Here is an 18,774-nt window from a genome sequence, read left to right as displayed (position 1 = left end):
AATTTTAGTCCTAACTTTAAAACTTAACCTATCCCAAACTCTAACCCAGAACTTGACCCTAATAATACGCCTAGCTCTAAAACTGACACTAACCCTAAACCTAAACCTTACACAAGTCGTACACATAATCCTGACCCTAAAACTATCTTTAACCATAATTCTGGACCTGAAATTAGCCCTAGCACTAATCCTAGCCCTAACCCTAAAAAAATACCCTAGCCAACATTCTAGCTCTAAACCTAGCCTTAATCATAACTCTAACCATTACCACAGCCCTAACCCTAATTATAACCTTCACCCTACCTCTAAACATAGCTATAAAGTCATCCCTTACCCCAAACTTTGCCTTAACTCTAAACCTAAACTCTAAACTCTGACTCTAAAAACTAACCCTAACCCTAACTCTAACCCTAGGCTTAAACTAAACACAAAACCTAGCCCTAATCCTAGCCCTTATTGAGACCTATTTCTAACCCTAACCCTAACCCTGGCCCTAAGACTATCTCTCGCCCTAGTTCTATCCCTAGTTCTTACCCTATCACTTACCATAACTTTAAACCTAGCCATAACCCTTGCCCTATCCTTAGTTCTATCTCTAGCCCTAGATCTAACCTTAATTCCAAATTTAAGCCTAACCCAAACACTATGCCTAAGCCTAACACTAACACTAGCCGTAATCCTAACCCTAGGACTAAAACAAAATCGAGTATTATCCCTAACCATAAACATAACTTAAATCAAACCCTAACACTACAACAAGTGCTGAGAGCCACAGCCGAGTCTGTATGGCCCCTGGCATTTTGCCAACAGTATTGATTGACAGGCAAGGCGTTAATATCCGCCTCTGCCGCTACTTTTGAGTTCTAGCGCTAATTTTGAGTTCTCGCGCTATTTTTAGTTCTCACGGGGATTCCCCGGGAGTTCCCATTGGTTGGCGAAGTGCAGGAGGAGGGTTTTCCCGGAGAGATATTTCCGGCGGGGGGTTCCTGGAGGAGCCTCGTGGCTTTTCGGGAGGATTCCCCAGGAGCGTGTGTGAGGTTTTTTCTTGCAGTAGAAAAAATAAAATTTGTTCCTGCTTTGGTGGCTCGTGATTTGTGCCCAGCCAGACTGCGGCATTTGGCGGCCCGGACGGGGAACGTCTGAAGCTTCGGGGTAAGTGAAATTTCTTGCCCCTAAGGGAAGGCAAGAGAATGGGTGACCATTTTAAAAAACAATATGTTCTTGCTTTGATTTGTTTTGGTTTTGTTTCAAGCTGCCTATCCCTAGAATTTTCTCAGGCAGACTGGGAAAAATGGTTGGCTCAAGGTTTGAAGTTGTTTGCCCCTGAGGAAGAGATAGAAACAGACCACAAATGCACATGTCCAGAAAATAGGAAAATTGATACAATGATTTTTTGTTCCATTTTTGTTTCATTCTGTTTCGGTCTTGTTTTGTGTTATCTTTTTGGGTTGCGTTATCTTTGTAACAGATTAGAAATTAGTAAAAAACAAACTGAAAGAGTGTTAAATAAATTGTTAGAGGTTCAAACCATGGAGAAAGACAATTTAGATCAAGCAAAAGAGAAGGTCTCTCAAGCTAGTCAGACAGAGGAAGAAAATTTAAAGGAAGAAAGCTTAGAGGAGAAACAGCTATCAGGGGGGAAGCAACAACAGGAGGCTGCTACTAACACCGATCTATCACCAGAGGGCGTAATTCAGCCAACAGCTCCACCTATGGAGATAGCTGAGTGGCCCTCAACCCCCTCAACCCCCGTAGTTGATAGATGGGATCCTGAGACAGGACCTCAAAGATTAGCATGCCCTGTACTTGAGCAGGCAGGAGGGCAGCGAATTCACCGTGAGTTAGAGTTCAAAACAGTGAAGCAATTAAAGGAGGCTGTAACAACCTATGGTCCTCATGCACCCTTCACTGTAAGCATGGTCGAATCCATTACTAACTTGGACATGACTCCAGCAGATTGGGCTAGCATGTGTAGATCTGTGCTAAATGGAGGACAATATTTGTTATGGAAGGTTGCCAATGAGGAATTTTGCAGGGAGACAGCTAGACGAAATGCAGCAGCCGGTTACCCTCAAAGAAGTCTAGAGATGTTGCTAGGAAAAGGACCTTATGAGGGTCAGCGGCAACAAATTCAATATGATCCTGCTGTATATGCACAGATTGCTGCAGACGCAGTTAGGGCATGGAAGACTTTACAAGGACATGGAGATTTACAAGGTCAGCTATCTAAGGTAATACAGAGACCTAATGAACCTTACGCTGACTTTGTAGATAGGCTTATTCAAACAGCCTCCAAAATTTTTGGTGACACAGAACAAGCAATGCCATTTATAAAACAACTGGCTTATGACCAAGCAAATCGTTGCTGCAGAGAGGTCATTAGACCATGGAAACATGAAGATTTAAACACATATATTAAATTATGTAGAGACATTAATGAACAAGGACAAGTCTTGGCAGCAGTACAACAGGCTTTAGATGCCAGGCCAAAAACATGCTATAATTGTGAACAAACAGGACATTTTAAAAGGAGTTGCCCCATAGGAGGAAGGTATAACAAAGTTAGGTATCAAAGGAATAGAACACCAGATATTTGCCCACGATGCCGTAGAGGGAGACACTGGGCTAATGAATGCCATTCTCAAACCACCATAGAGGGTACTCCATTATCAAAAAATGGACAAGGACCAGGTGGTTACCCACGATATCGTGGAGAAAGGCATCAGGCTCCATTGCCAAAAAACGGACAGGGGGGCCCAATGCTCCGGGGCCCACAACCACAAATGTACGGGGCACTGGAGGAACCCAGAAAAACCATGGAGGAACCCAGCAACCCCATCAGGGTAGTACCCAGGACACATTATCCATCCGATCTCTCATCAGACGAACCAAAGGGAGCGCAGGGTTGGACATCTGCGCCTCCGCCAGAGCAGTACTAACTCCAGAGATGGGAGTTCAAATCATTCCCACAGGAGTAAAAGGACCTCTTCCCCAAGGAACAGTAGGCTTATTGTTAGGACGTAGTTCTTCTACGCTAAAAGGACTTATGATAAGTCCCGGGGTAATTGATCCCGATTATGAAGGTGAAATAAAAATTATAGCTAGTTCTCCAAAGGGTATATCAGTAATTTCACCAGGAGATAGAATAGCACAGTTATTAATAATATCCAGCCTACATGATAAATTTTCCAGTACTACTATGGAAAGAGGTTCCAGGGGTTTAGGCTCCACAGGTGTAGATTGGGCTATGCTGTCTTTGAATTTAGATTCTCGCCCAATGCTAAAACTAAATATTCAAGGACATGAATTTAATGGGCTACTGGATACAGGTGCAGACCTTAGCATCATATCTCGTCAAGAATGGCCAAAACATTGGCCATTACAACAAGCCACTCAAACGCTTCGAGGCCTAGGAGTGGCAACTAATCCCCATAGAAGTGCAATGGTCTTAGATTGGAAGGATCCTGAAGGATGTGAAGGAACTATACAGCCATATGTATTGGATCATCTTCCCGTAAATTTATGGGGACGAGATGTCTTAGATCAATTAGGTTTGACATTAACAAATAATATCAATCAAAATGCACCCACTATTATGGCTAGACAAGGTTTTAGGAAAGGAAAAAGATTAGAAAAACAAGAACAAGGTATAGCAGCACCAATACAAATAGATCAAAGAATAAATAGACATGGACTGGGTTTTCAGAAGGGGTCACTGAGGCAATAAAAATCACTTGGAAATCAGATAGACCAGTATGGGTTTCTCAGTGGCCCCTGACTAAAGAAAAGATACAAGCAGCCCATGACCTGGTCAAACAACAATTAGCGGAGGGACATATACAACCTTCTGTATCTCCCTATAATACTCCCATTTTTGTCATTAAAAAGAAATCTGGTAAATGGAGATTATTACAAGATTTAAGAGCCATTAATAATGAGATGGTTATTATGGGACCTGCTCAATCAGGGATTCCTCAATTGTCTGCTTTACCAAAAACCTGGTATGTTTTAGCTATAGATATTAAAGATTGTTTCTTTTCAATTCCAATTCATCCTGAGGATAGTCCACATTTTGCATTTACTATCCCTGCACTGAATCATGAAGGTCCTGATCAGAGATATGAATGGAAAGTGCTCCCTCAAGGGATGGCTAACAGCCCAACTATGTGTCAAATTTATGTTAATAAAGCAATCCAGCCACTTAGAAATCAAAATCCTGAACTACAAATATTTCACTATATGGATGATGTATTGTTAGCACACAAAGATAAAAACACATTGTTGGAATGTTATGCCACACTTACAAATTTGTTAAAAAATTATAATCTAGAGATAGCAATAGATAAAGTACAATTAAATTTTCCAATTAATTATTTAGGAGTTCTATTATCCTCAACCATGGTCCGTCCACCTAAAATTCAAATACGAGTAGATCAACTCAAATCACTTAATGACTTTCAAAAGTTGTTGGGAGATATAAATTGGATAAGACCTTATCTAGGCATACCAACAGGAGAGTTGGGACCTTTATTTGATATCCTAAAAGGTCCATCAGATCCAAATTCACCCCGCATATTAACTCCTGAAGCAAGAAAGGCATTAAAAATTATTGAAACATATATGGAAAATATGCATTTGGACAGAATTGATATAAGTTTGCCTTTATTATTCATTGTAATACCAACAAAAAATATTCCTACAGGAGTATTTTGGCAAGAAGGTCCATTATTGTGGATACATTTATCTTACTCTCCTAACACTATTCTTACTAGGTATCCTGAGGCTGTAGGACAATTAATACTGAAAGGAATAAAAGCAGCAAAGGGAGTGTTTGGAATTTCTCCCAATAAAATTATTACTCCATATACTATGGAGCAAATTGATGAGTTAGCTAATGAGTTAAATACATGGGCAATAATCATGTGTAAATCAAATGTTTCATTTGATAATCATTTACCATCTAATCCTTTGTTGTCTTTTTGGTCTAAGCATCCTGTAGTTTTTCCTAAAATGACAAGAAAAACACCTATCGTGAATGCTCCAAATATATTCACTGATGGGTCTAATAATGGTACAGCAGCAGTAGTTACCCCTGATCAAACTTTTACATTTTTAGTTCCCAAACAATCAGCTCAAAAGGTAGAGCTCAATGCAGTTTTACAAGCTTTTGTGATGTTTAAAGATTCTATATTTAATTTATTTTCTGATAGTCAGTATATAGTTAATGCTATAATATCCCTTGAAGATGCTGGTAGGATTTCCCCTTCCTCTACTGTTTTCTCTTTGTTTTCCACTATACAAAGTCTAATCTGGGATAGAAAAGATCCATTCTTTATAGGACATATCAGGGCACATACAGGATTGCCTGGAGCCCTTAGTTTGGGCAATGATTTAGCAGATAAAACTACACATGATATACATATTTTTTCTACTGTAGAAGAAGCTACAAATTTTCATAAAAGGTTTCATGTTAATGCTAATACTTTACAAAAGCGTTTTAAAATAACTAAGGAACAAGCCAGGCATATAATAAAACAATGTCAAAATTGTGTGACCTTTTTACCACAAGTTAATCTTGGAGTCAATCCTAGAGGACTGATACCTAACCATATTTGGCAGATGGACGGTCACACACTTGCCAGAATTTGGAAAATTAAAATATTTACATGTTACAGTTGATACTTCTTCCGGATTTTTGATGGGCTCCCTTCATGCCGGAGAAAAACTAAAGATGTTATAGCTCATTGCTTACAAAATTTTGCCACTGTGGGTGTTCCTAAACAGTTAAAAACTGATAATGGTCCTGGTTACACTTCTAACTCTTTTAAACAATTTTGCTCATCTTTTGGTATTACTCATATAACAGGAATCCCATACAATCCACAGGGACAAGGCATAGTTGAAAGAGCTCATCAAACTATTAAAATGTACTTATTAAAGCAAAAAGAGGGAATTGGAAAGGGGTATATATCCCCCAAAGATAAACTTAAAATAACCCTTTTTACTCTAAACTTTCTAAATTTGGATTCATCAGGACTTAGTGCTGCGGAAAGACATATGTATCCGAAAAATGTACATAAGCCTAAGGTACTTTGGAAAGATATTCTAACAGGACCATGGAAAGGTCCCGACCCAGTTATTGTCTGGAGTCGGGGTTCCGTTTGTGTGTTCCCACAGGAGAACAGCAGCCGATTTGGATTCCAGAGAGGTTAACCAAAACAATTTCTACAGAAAAAGAAGATGATTTGACTGAAATCCATAACAGCTGATATCCAGAGCTCCAGCTTGGCTATTCTTACATCTGCGACAGTGATTAACCACGGTGCCTTTTTTCAATATCTATTTTATTATTGCATTTTTCCCACATCATAAAGTTCTATTTTATTTTTTGAGCTCATACAAACCTAGGTTAATGTTTTTCTGATCAGTTTTGTTTTTTGACTGTGTTTTATTTTTTGACTGTGGAGTTTTTTAAACATTGCAATGGAGATTTCACCTAGGTAAAGCTACAAGGCCTTTATTATTGTCTTATATGTTGTATGTTATGTGCGCACACTTCTGTTTTGTGTTGTATGTCTGTATGTGTGTATGTCCATATATCTTATATGAGGAGCGCTCATGAATAAATGGATCCGAATTTTTTTTATTCACGTGATTTTAATGGTTTAATTTAGATTGGGTAAACAGCTGTTGAAAATTGTTTTAATATGTAAACAAATAAGGAGGTTAACAGATCTGTTTGTTTGCTTTCACCTTTCCTTCTCATTATATTTAATAATTCTGTTCAGGATAATGTAAATTGTTCAAAAAATTGTTTTCTTAATGCCTGTTGGAATGTTACATAATTTTTTTCCTAGCATCATTGCCAGAATTCCTATCTTCATCCCAGTGCCGGTGAAGACAAAGATAAAACCAAACTACAGCTTCTTCGGTAGCTATCAACAAACTGTATAAACTGATGCATCAGTGAATAATAACTCAACAAGTAATGCTCAATCAAGGAGTAGATTTACTTTGGGAGGAAATGGACATATTGACAGATTCCTCTACTTTGAACTGCTTGCAGAACTTGCCTGGACTATGTATCACTTGTATGCATTGTGAACTATCTGTTGGTGCAGCGAATTGTGGTAATGCTGGCATCTTTGCTGATGGTGTCACCGGTGGTACAATTTTTCAAAGGAGCCCTCAATTGGCTTGGTGTCATGGCATTTTTCATCCTCCTCCCTTCTACTAGTGATGGTCTAAAATTTGGGGGCCAACAGAGGTGAGGCAAAGAACCTCACCCCCCCATTGGCACCAAGGACAAGTTTGGGGGCCAACAGAGGTGAGGCAAAGAACCTCACCCCCCCACTGGTGCAAAGGCCTATCCACAAGTATGGCTGTATGCTGGACCGGTAGTCAGTGACGGGTATGATCCGATTGCAGTGGTACCAACCTAAGACAGGAGGCTGACGCCTAGAGGTCAGTTCATCCGATGACGGGTAAGGACCATATGTTGAATTGGACTACCTAACAGGCACGGTCCCTAAGCCACATTACTTGTTGTTTATTTAAACAGAAGGGGGGAGATGCTGAGAGCCACAGCCGAGTCTGTATGGCCCCTGGCATTTTGCCAACAGTATTGATTGACAGGCAAGGCGTTAATATCCGCCTCTGCCGCTACTTTTGAGTTCTAGCGCTAATTTTGAGTTCTCGCGCTATTTTTAGTTCTCACGGGGATTCCCCGGGAGTTCCCATTGGTTGGCGAAGTGCAGGAGGAGGGTTTTCCCGGAGAGATATTTCCGGCGGGGGGTTCCTGGAGGAGCCTCGTGGCTTTTCGGGAGGATTCCCCAGGAGCGTGTGTGAGGTTTTTTCTTGCAGTAGAAAAAATAAAATTTGTTCCTGCTTTGGTGGCTCGTGATTTGTGCCCAGCCAGACTGCGGCAAACAAGACCTAATCCTAGACCTAATTCGAGTCCTAACCCTAACCTTAAAACCAACCCTGACCCTGACTCATATCCTAACACTCACCCTAGCTCTAAAAACCACCCTCACTTTGAACTGAACCCTAACAGTAAACCTAGCCCAAATTTGAGTCCTAACTCTAATCCTAACACTACAACTGACCCTAACTGCTATCACAACCTAAAACCTAGCTATGAATATCGCCCTAACCTAAATCTAACCCTAACACTAAACTTAACCCTTACCAAAACACTAAAACTAAACCTAATGGTAACCCTAGTTCTTACATTAACCATTGCCCTAACCCTAGCCCTAAGCCTAATACATAACCTAACTCTAATATTTTCCCTAAACCTAGGCCTAACCCAAAGCCTAGTGCTAATCCTAGCCTTTATTTAATCCTATGCTTACCCTAAACCTAGCCATAAGACTAACTCTAACTCTTGCCCTAGCCATAGTCCTAGTTCTATCCTTAGCATGAATCTTAATCCTAGATCTAAGTCTAAGTCTAAATCTAAACCTAACTCTAAATTTAACTGTAACAATAAGCATAAACCAAACCCAGCACTAACCTAATCATAACGCTAATCCTAAAATTGGCCCTAGCCCTAGCCCAAGACATAAACCAAATCCAAGCCATTTAACCTAAATCAAACTCTAACCCTACAAGTAGCCTTAAATATAAGTCTAAAACTAACCCTGACCCTGACACTGACCCTAACACTAATCCTAGCTCTAAAAATCACCTTTACATTAAATTAACCCTAACACTATATCTAGCCTTAACCTAACCCTAAATCTAGCCTTCATCAAAACCCTAGTTCATACATTAGTCATTGTCCTAACCGTAGACCTAACCATAACACATATTTTATCCTTAATCTGAGCCCTATCCCTAGGTGTAACCCTAATACTAGCCCTAACCCTAACCCTAACACTAGCCCTAACCCTAACCTAACCCTATTCCTTACACTAAGCCAAACCCTAACCCAAAGGCTAACCCTAGTTCTAATCCTAATCCTTAGCTTAACTTAAACTCTAACTATATTACTAGTCTTAACCCTAGCCCTCATTCTACCTCTAAACCTCATCCTGACCCTCATCTGATCATAACAGTAACCCTAGGTCTAAACCTGACCCTAAACCTAAACCAAATCCTAACCCTAGCCCTAATGGTAAACCTATACCTATACCTAAGCCAAACACTATACTTACTCCCAAAGCTAATCCTAAATATAGCTATAACTCTAGCCCTAGACCTAAACAAAAAACCAGCACTAGCCCTACAATAACTCTTAACATAAACCGAACACTTACCCTACTCCTAGACCTAAACTTAGTGCTAATAGTTGTTCTAACCCTAACCATAACCCTATCCCCAAAACTGACCTGATTCTAACACTGAACCTAGCTTTAAACCTGACACTAACCCAAAACCTAGACATAACACTAGACCAAGCCATAACCCTAACTCTAAAACTAACTCTAAACATAACCCTAGTTCTTACATTATGCATTGTCCTAATCCTAATACAAAACCTAGCCCTAATACTAGGCCTAAACTTAGCTCTAAGCATAATGCTCAGCCTAACCCTAGCCCTAAACTTAGCCATAAATTAAGCCTTGCCTTAGACCTAACCCTAGATCAAAGCCTAATCTTTACACTAAACATAACCCTAGCTCTATCCTAAACCCTAACCCTAACCATAACCCTAACGCTAATCCTAATATTAAACCTAGCCTGAACTTCAGCTCTAACCGTATACAATTACCCTAACCCCAACCCTAATTAAAACTCTTCCCTAACACTGAAACTAACTCTAACCATAAATGTAAACCTAGAACTAAATCTAAACCTAACCCTCACCCTAGCCTTAACCCTAGCTCATATACTGACCATTACCCTAACCTAACCATAACCCTAACCCTAAACCTAACACTAAAACTTACCCTAAATCCCAACCTAGACCTAGCCCTACACATAAGCCTAATCCTAGACTTAATCCAAATCATAATCTAGCCCTAACCCTAGCTCTAAACCTATCCATTACACTAAAAATAACCCTAACCCTAAAGCTAACCCTAATCCGATTGCTAAACCTAACCCATCCATTACCCCAAATTTTAACTGAAACATAAACTAAACCCTATCCATTATGCTAACCATAATCCTAAACCAAATGCTAATTCGAGCCCTAACCTTAAACCTTTAACTAAACCAAATGCCAACCCTGACCCTAACCCTGACTCTGACCCTAATAATAACCCTAGCCCTAAAGCTGACCTTTAACCTAAACCTAACTCTTACACTAGACTTAGCCATAACCTAACTCTAAAACTATCCTTATCATTGACGCTAGACCTGATATTAGCCCTAGACCTGGTCCTAGCCGTAACCATAACAAAAACCCTAGCCCTTAACCTAGCCCTAAACTTAGCCTTAATCCTAAACTGAATCATAACCCTAGGCCTAATCCTAATTCTAATCCTCACCCTAGCCCTAAAGCTAGATATAACCCCACCCATTTTCCAAAACTTAACCTTAACATCAATGCTAATTCTAACTCTAGCCCAACCCCTTGGTCTAACCCCAACACTAACCCTAGCATTAATAGTAGCCCTATTTAGCCCTAACCCTAACACTAACCCTAGCCCTAATGCTAGCCCTAATTTAGCCCTAAACCTAACAGTAACTCTATAGCCCTAATCCTAGCCCTAATTTAGCCCTAAACCTAGCCCTAATCCTAGCCCTAAACCTAACCCTAACCCTAACCCTAAGAATACTACTAAGACTAACTCTAATTCTCACCCTAGCTGTATCCCTAGTTCTAATAATATTCATTAAGATAACCCTAACCCTCATCCTAACCCTAGCTCCTAGCCCTAGCCCTTACACTAGATCTAACCCTAACTCTAAATCTAACCCTTACTCTAAGCCTAAACCTCAACCTAACACTAGCCCTAACCCTGATGCTAATCCATAATCTATCCATAACTGTAGCCCTAGCCCTAAAATGAAACCAACCTATATCCCTAACCCTTAATCTAAACCAAATCCTAAAGTTAGTACACCTAGTACTAACTTTAGCCCCAATTCGAATTCTAACCCTAACCCTAAAACTACCCCTGACTCTGAAACCGACCCTAACAATAATCCTTGCTCTAAACATCATCCTAACCCTAAACCTAACTGTAACACTAGACCTAGCTCTAATCCTAACCCTAAAACTAGCAGTAATTTTAACACTAGTTCATACATTAGACATAGCCCTAAACCTAGCCTTCACCTAAGACCTAACCAAGCCATAATCTGAGCCTTAACCCTAGCTTCAACCCTACAATAAACCTAACCCTAACCCAGAACCTAGCCCTAAACCATACCCTAACACTAGACAGAATTCTAACAATAACCCTAGCCCTATCACTAGCTCTAACCCTATCCTTTTCCCTAACCATAACCATAATTCTAATGGTAACCCTGAGCCTAACTCTAACCATAACCTATTTCATTAACCTAAACCAAACCTGAACCCTAAACCTAACCCTATCATTACCCTCACCCTAACACTAATGCTAATTTGAGCCATAACCCTAAACCTTAACCTAACCCAAACCCTAACTCTCACCCTTCCTATGATAATATACCTAGCTCTAACCTTGACCCTAGCCCTAAACCTAACCTTTATACTAGATCTAGCCATGAACCTAACCCTACACTTAGAACTAACTCTAGTGAAAATTCTGGGTTTAACCCTAAACCTAACTATAACTTGAACACTGACTCTGACTCTAAAACTAACCCTAGCTCTAAACATCACGCTAACGGTAACCCTAACACTTGACCTAGCTATAACACTTACCCAAAAAGTAGCCCTAATCATAACACTGGTTTATACATTAGTTGTAGGCTTAACAGTAGTCCCAACCTAACCAGAAACCTGGCCCTAATCTGAGCACTAACCCTATTTTTAACCCTAACCCTAAAACTAGCCCTAACGCATACCCTAAACCTAACTCTAATCCTAGCTCTTACCCTATTCATTACCTTAAGCTAAACCATAAACCTAATGCTAACCCTCGTCGTAATCCTAATCCATAGACTAACCCAAATCCTAACCCTATTACTAGTCCTAATTCTAAACTTCGTTCTAGCTCTAACCCTAACCCAAACCCAAACCCTAACCCTGACACTCATTATGACCCTAACACTAACCATAGGTCAAAAGTTGACCCGAACCCGAAACCGAACCCTAACATTAGCCCTACTGGTAATCCTATACTTAAACCTAAACCTAACACTATCCCTAGCCTTAAACCTAATCCTAAAACTAGCCATATTTCTAGCCCTAGACGTGAACAACAACCTAGCCCTAGCCCTAACAATAACCTTTAACCTAACCCAAACACTAACCCTACCACTAAACCTAACTCTAGTCCTAATTCTGGCACTAATCCCAACACTCACTCTATCCAGAACACTGGCCCTGACTCTTAACATTATCCTAGCTCCAAAGACCACCCAAACCTAAAACCTAATCCTAACACTACACTTAGCCATAACCCTAACCCTAAAACTAGGCCTAATCATAACCCTAGCTCTTACATTACCCATGGCCCTAACCCAAGGCCTAAACTAACTCAAAATCTAGCCCTAATGCTAGGCCTGAACATAGCCCTAAGTGTAATCCTAAATCTAACCCTAGCCCTAACACTAACCCTAAGCCTTGCTTTAGACCTAACCCTAGCTCAAAGCCTAAACTTTACCCTTAATATAACCCTAATCCTATCCCAAACCCTCACATAACACTAGCCCTAATCCTAACCTTAACAATAGCCCTAACCATAGATCTAATTATATCCACTACCCTAACCCTGTCCCTAAACCTAACCATAAGACTAGCATTAACCCTAGTTCTAATTCTATCCATTGCCCTAACCATAATCCTAACCCTAATACTAACCCTAGGCTTAACCCTAACCCTATCGCAATCCCTAAACCTATCCATTGCCCTACAACTAACCTGAACCCTAATCCTAAACCTATTCATTACAATAACCCTAACTCTAACACTAATGCTAATTCGAGCCCTTAACCTAAACCTTAACCTAAACCAAACCTTAAGTCATACACTGACCCTAATAATACAGATAGCTGTATACATGACCCTTACTCTAAATCTAACCCTTACACCAGACCTAACCATAAACATAACCCAAAACATATCCCTAACTGTAACCCTAGACCTGACATTAGCCCTAGCCCTAATCCTAGCCCTAGCCTTAACACGAACATCAGCTCTTATCCTAGCCCAAAACCTAGCCTTAATCATAAACCTAACCCTAATTCTAACCCTTTCCCTAGCCTTAAAACTAGTTATAACCCCATTGCTTACCCTAAACCTAACCCAAACCCTAACCCTAACCCTAACCCTAACCCTAGCCCTAACCTTAACACTAGGACTAACCCTAATACTAACAGTAACCTTAATTCTAAACCTAATCCTAACCCTAGCTTCAAGACTACTCCGCCCTAGCCCTAGACCTAATTCTAACCCTATCACTTAACATAACCTTGTTCCTAGCAATAGTCTAGAATAACACTAGTCCTAACCTTAAACCTTGCCCTAACCCTAGATCTAAACCTAAAACTAAATCTAATGCTAATTCTACATCTAAACCTAACCTTAACACTAGTCCTAACCTTAAGCTAATCCTAAAACAAGTTTTAACCATAGGCTTAGCCCTAAAACAAAACTGAGCCATAACACTAACCCTAATCTTTTACCTAAACCAAACCCTAACCTTACTTCTAGCCCTAAGCTTAGCCCCATTTCGAGTCCTAATCTTAACCCTAAAACTACCCCTGAACCTGTTACATTAACACTAACCCTACCTCAAAACATCACCCTAAACCTAAAACTTACTCTAACATATACCTAGTCCTAACCTTAATTCTAAAACTAGTTCTAATAAAAACCTTAGATCATACAGTAGCCATAACCTTAAACCTAATGCTAACCAAAACCTAGCCCAAATCTGATACCTAACCCTAGGTTTCACTCTTACCCTAACCCAAACACTAGCCCTAATCTAACCCGAAGCCTAGCTCTAACCCTACCTCTAACCTTATCCTTTACCCTAGCCAAACCCCAACCCTAATGCTAACCCTATTCCTAAAACTAATCTTTAGTCTAACCCAAAACCTAACCCTATTACTAGTCCTAACCCAAGCCCTCATTCTTCTTAAAATCATAACTCAAATCCTAACACAAACCCTGAGCCTTATTCTGACCCTGAACCTAAACCAAACCCTAACACTAGCTCTTATCCTTGGCCATAACCTACCCATAAACCTATATCTAAACCTAACCCTAACACTAGCCCTAGATTAAACGTAATCCTAAATATAGCCATATCTTTACCCAAGACTTAAACTAAAAACTAGCCCTAGGTGTAATTATAACCCTTAACCTAAGCCAAACACTAACTTTACCTCTAGACCTAACCAATCCTAATTCTGGTTCTAGCCCTAACCCTAACCCTAATCCAAACACAGACCCTGACACTAACACTAACCCTAGCTATAAAACTGACCCTAACTGAAACCTAAACCAAACATTAGAACTACCAATAAATGTAAATGTAACGCTTACATTACCATAGCACTAAAACTATCTCTAAACCTAATACAAAACCTAGCCCTAATCCTAGGCCTAAATCTACCCCAAAGCATAACCCTAACCCTAACCTAACCTTATCCTTACCCGAAGCCTAACCCTCATGCTAACCCTAACCCTAGCCTTAGACCTAACCCTAGATAAAACCCAAAACTGAAACCTAAATATAACCATAGCCCTATCACTAAACCTAATCCTAATCCTAGCCCTAATCATAATGTTAACACTAGCCCCAATACTATCTCTAAAATTATCCATTATCCTAAGCCAAAACTTAACCCTAATGATAATCCTAGCTCTAATCCCAATTGTAATCCTAATCCTAGACCTAACTCTAAATCTAACTCTCATCTTAGCCTTAACCCTAGATAAAACCCTAATCCTTACTCTGACTCTAACCCTTCCCAAACCCTAACACTAACCCTAAACCTAAAACTACCCCTTTCCTCTAACCTGACATCTAACCCTATCCATTACCCTAACTCTAATGATAATCTTTGCCCTAACCCTAACACTAACCCTAAACTTAAAACTACCCCTAACTTTAACCCGACACTAACCCTATCCATTAACCTATCTCTAAAGATAACCTTAGCCCTAACCCTAACACTAACCCTAAGCTTAACCATAAATCTAACCCTAGACATAGTCCTAAACCTGACATTCACCCTAGCACTGACCCTAGCTCAAGACCTAACCTGTACCCTAACCCTAACCCAAAACCTACGCCTAGCCCTAGCCCTAAACCTAACTATAACTCTAGCCCTAATCCTATCTAAAACCCTAGCCCTAACCCTATACTCTAATGCTATTTGTTACCCTAACAATAATGCTAACCCCAAAAATAACCCTAGGTCTAACCCTAACCCTATCATTAACCCTAACCCTATCAATTACCCTAATCTTAACCTGAATTCTAAACCGAAGCCTATCCATTAACCTAACCCTAATTCTAACCCTAATGCTAATTTGAGCCATAATCCTAATAATTAACCTAACACAAACCCAAAACCTGACCCTTTCCCTAAAAATACATCTTACCCTAAACCTGGCCCTTATGCTAAAGCTAATATTAGACCTAGCCATGAAACTAATCATATAACTATCCATAGCTTTAAACCTAAACCTGACATTATCACTATCTCTAAAACTTGCCCTAATCCAAACACAAAACCTTGCCCTCATCCAAACCCCAAATCTAGCCTTAATCCTAACACAAACATAACACTAGGCCTAAACCTAAGCCTTTTGCTAACTCTATCCTTATCAATTACCCTACACCTAACATGAACTCTAAACCCAAAACTATCATTACACTAATGAAACCCTAATGGTAATTCAAGCTCTAAACCTAAATAACCTAAACCAAACCTGAAACCTAATTCTAACCATAATAATACCCCTAGCTCTAAACCTGACCCTTACCCTAAACCTAACCATAAATCTAACCCTCAATCTATCCCTAACGTAAGCCTAGACCTGACACTAGCCCTAGCCCTAATTCTTTCCATAACCCTAAAAAAACCCCTAGCCCTCATCCTAGCCCTAAACCTAGCCTTATTATTAAACCAAATAATAACCCTAGCCCTAACCGAAATTCTAATCTTCGACCTAGCTCTAAAACTAGCTCTAACCCCATCCCTTCCTCTAAACCTAACCCTATTTCCAAACCTAAACCTAAGGCTAAAACTAGGCCTAACACTAATATAAATGCTAGACCTAATCCTAGCCCTAATTTACCCCTAAACCTAACCTAACCCTAGCCATAAGACTAACTCTAACTCTCGCCCTAGTCATATTTCTAGTGCTAACCCTATCCCTCGCCATATTCCTATCACTTGCCTTTACATTAGCCCTAACCCTAGATCTAGCCCTAATCCTATATCTAAGCCTAACTCTAAATGTAACCCTAACCCTAAGCTAAACCTTTCACTAACACAAGCCAAAATACTAATGCTAATCCTAAAACTAGCCCTAACCTATCCCTAGCCCTACAAAACAACCAAGCCATAGCCCTAACCCTAAACTTTAACATAAACCAAACACTAAGCCTACACCTAGGCCTAAACCTAGCTCTAATTCGATTCCTACCCATAACCCTAAAACAAACCCTGACTCTGACTCTAACCCTAACACTAACCCTAGCTCTAAACATCACTCAAAACCTAAAAATAATCCTAACTCTAGACCTAGCCCTAACCCTAACCCTAAAACTAGTTCTAATTGTAACCTTAGTTCTTAAAATTGCTGAAGCCCTAAACCTACCCCTAACCTAGCACAAAATCTATCCCTAATCGGAGCCCTAACACTAACTATAACCCTAAATTTACCTCTAACACTTACACTAAAACTAACCCTACCCTAACCCTTGCCATTATCCAAAACCTAACCTTAACCCTAGCCTTAATCCTAACCATAAACCTAGCCCTATCCCCAGCCGTAACCCTATCCATTACCCTAGTTCGAATCCTAAACTAATGCTAACCCTAGGATAACCCTAAACCTATACATTACCCTAAACCTAACCTGAACCCTAAACCTAATCATATCATAAACCTAATCCTAACACTAATAATCTTAACCTTAAAACTATCTCTAACCATAACACTAGACCTGACATTAGCCCTAGCCCTAATGAAGCCCTAACCCTAGAACAAACTCTAGTCCTAATCCTAGCCCTAATTTTAGCCTTAATCCTAAACCTAACCCTAACTAACCATAGACCTAAACCTATTTTTGACCCTCGCCCTAGTTCTAAAGTTAGCTATTACATCACACCTAACTATAACCATAACCATAACCCTAGCCATAAACCTAGGATCAGCCTTAATACTAACCCTAGCTCTAATTCTAGCTCTAATTAAGCCATAATTCTAACCCTATATCTAAACCTAACATTAAGACTAAATCTAACTCTCACACTAGCCCTATCCCTAGTTCTAACCCTATTCTTTATGATAATTCAAACCATAGACATAACCCTAGCCCTAACCTTCACTGTAGGCCTAAACCTAGATCTAACCTTAACTCTAAATATAACCCTAACCCTAAGCCTGAACCACACCCTAACACTATTTATAACCCTAATGCTAATTTGAAAATTAGAACTAACCCTAGCACTAGCCCTCAAGCAAAATCGAGCCATAGCACTGACTCTAACTTTTAACCTAAACAAAACCCTAACCCTATACCTAGTCCTAACCCTAGCCCTAATTTGAGTCATAACCCTAGCCCTAGAACGAATACTAACACTGACTCCAACTTTAACAGTAACCCTAGCTCTACATATCACCCTATCTGTAAACCTAATCCTAACATTAGACCTCGCCCTAAACCTAAACCTAAAACTAGCCCTAATCATAATGCTAGTTCTTAAATTAGACATAACCCTAAACCTAACACAAAACCTAGCTCTAATTCAAGACCTAACCCTAACTTTAACCCTAAGCCTAACCCTGGCGGTAACCCTAGCCTTAGCCCTAGCCCTAGTTCTAATCCTAGCTCTAACCCTATTTCTTACACTTAGTCAAACCCTTACACTATTGCTACCCTTGTCCTAACCCTAATTCTATGCCTACCCCAAACCTTAACTCCATTCCTAGTCCTAAACTTAGCACTCATTCTAGCACTAAACTTAACCCAAACCCTAACCCAAACCCTGACCCTTATTTTGACCCTATCACTAAACCTAGGTTTAAACCTGACCCTAAATTTTATCCGAAACATAACACTAGCCCTATAAGTAACCCTAACTCTAAACCTTACACAAACACTAGCCCTAGTCCTAAACCTAATCCTAAATATAGCCATAACCCTAACCTTAGCCCTAACAATAACCCTTAACCTAAACCAATCACTAACTCTACCCCTAGACCTAACCCTAGTCCTCATTTTGGACCTAACCCTAAACATAATACTAACCTGAACCCTGACACTTACCCTAATAAAAACCCTAACTATAAAATTTATCCTAAATCAATAACTAACCCTAACACTAATCAAATTCTAAATCTAGCCGTAATCATAACTATAGCTCTTACATTACCCATATACCTATCACTACCACTAAACCTCACACAAAACCTAACCATAATTACAGCCCTAAACCTAATGCTAAGCATAACCCTAACCCTAAACCTAGCCCTAACCCT

This window comes from Urocitellus parryii, chromosome X (genome assembly GCF_045843805.1).
Source record: "Urocitellus parryii isolate mUroPar1 chromosome X, mUroPar1.hap1, whole genome shotgun sequence".
In the NCBI taxonomy this organism is placed as follows: domain Eukaryota; kingdom Metazoa; phylum Chordata; class Mammalia; order Rodentia; family Sciuridae; genus Urocitellus; species Urocitellus parryii.
This window is presented reverse-complemented; position numbering follows the sequence as displayed.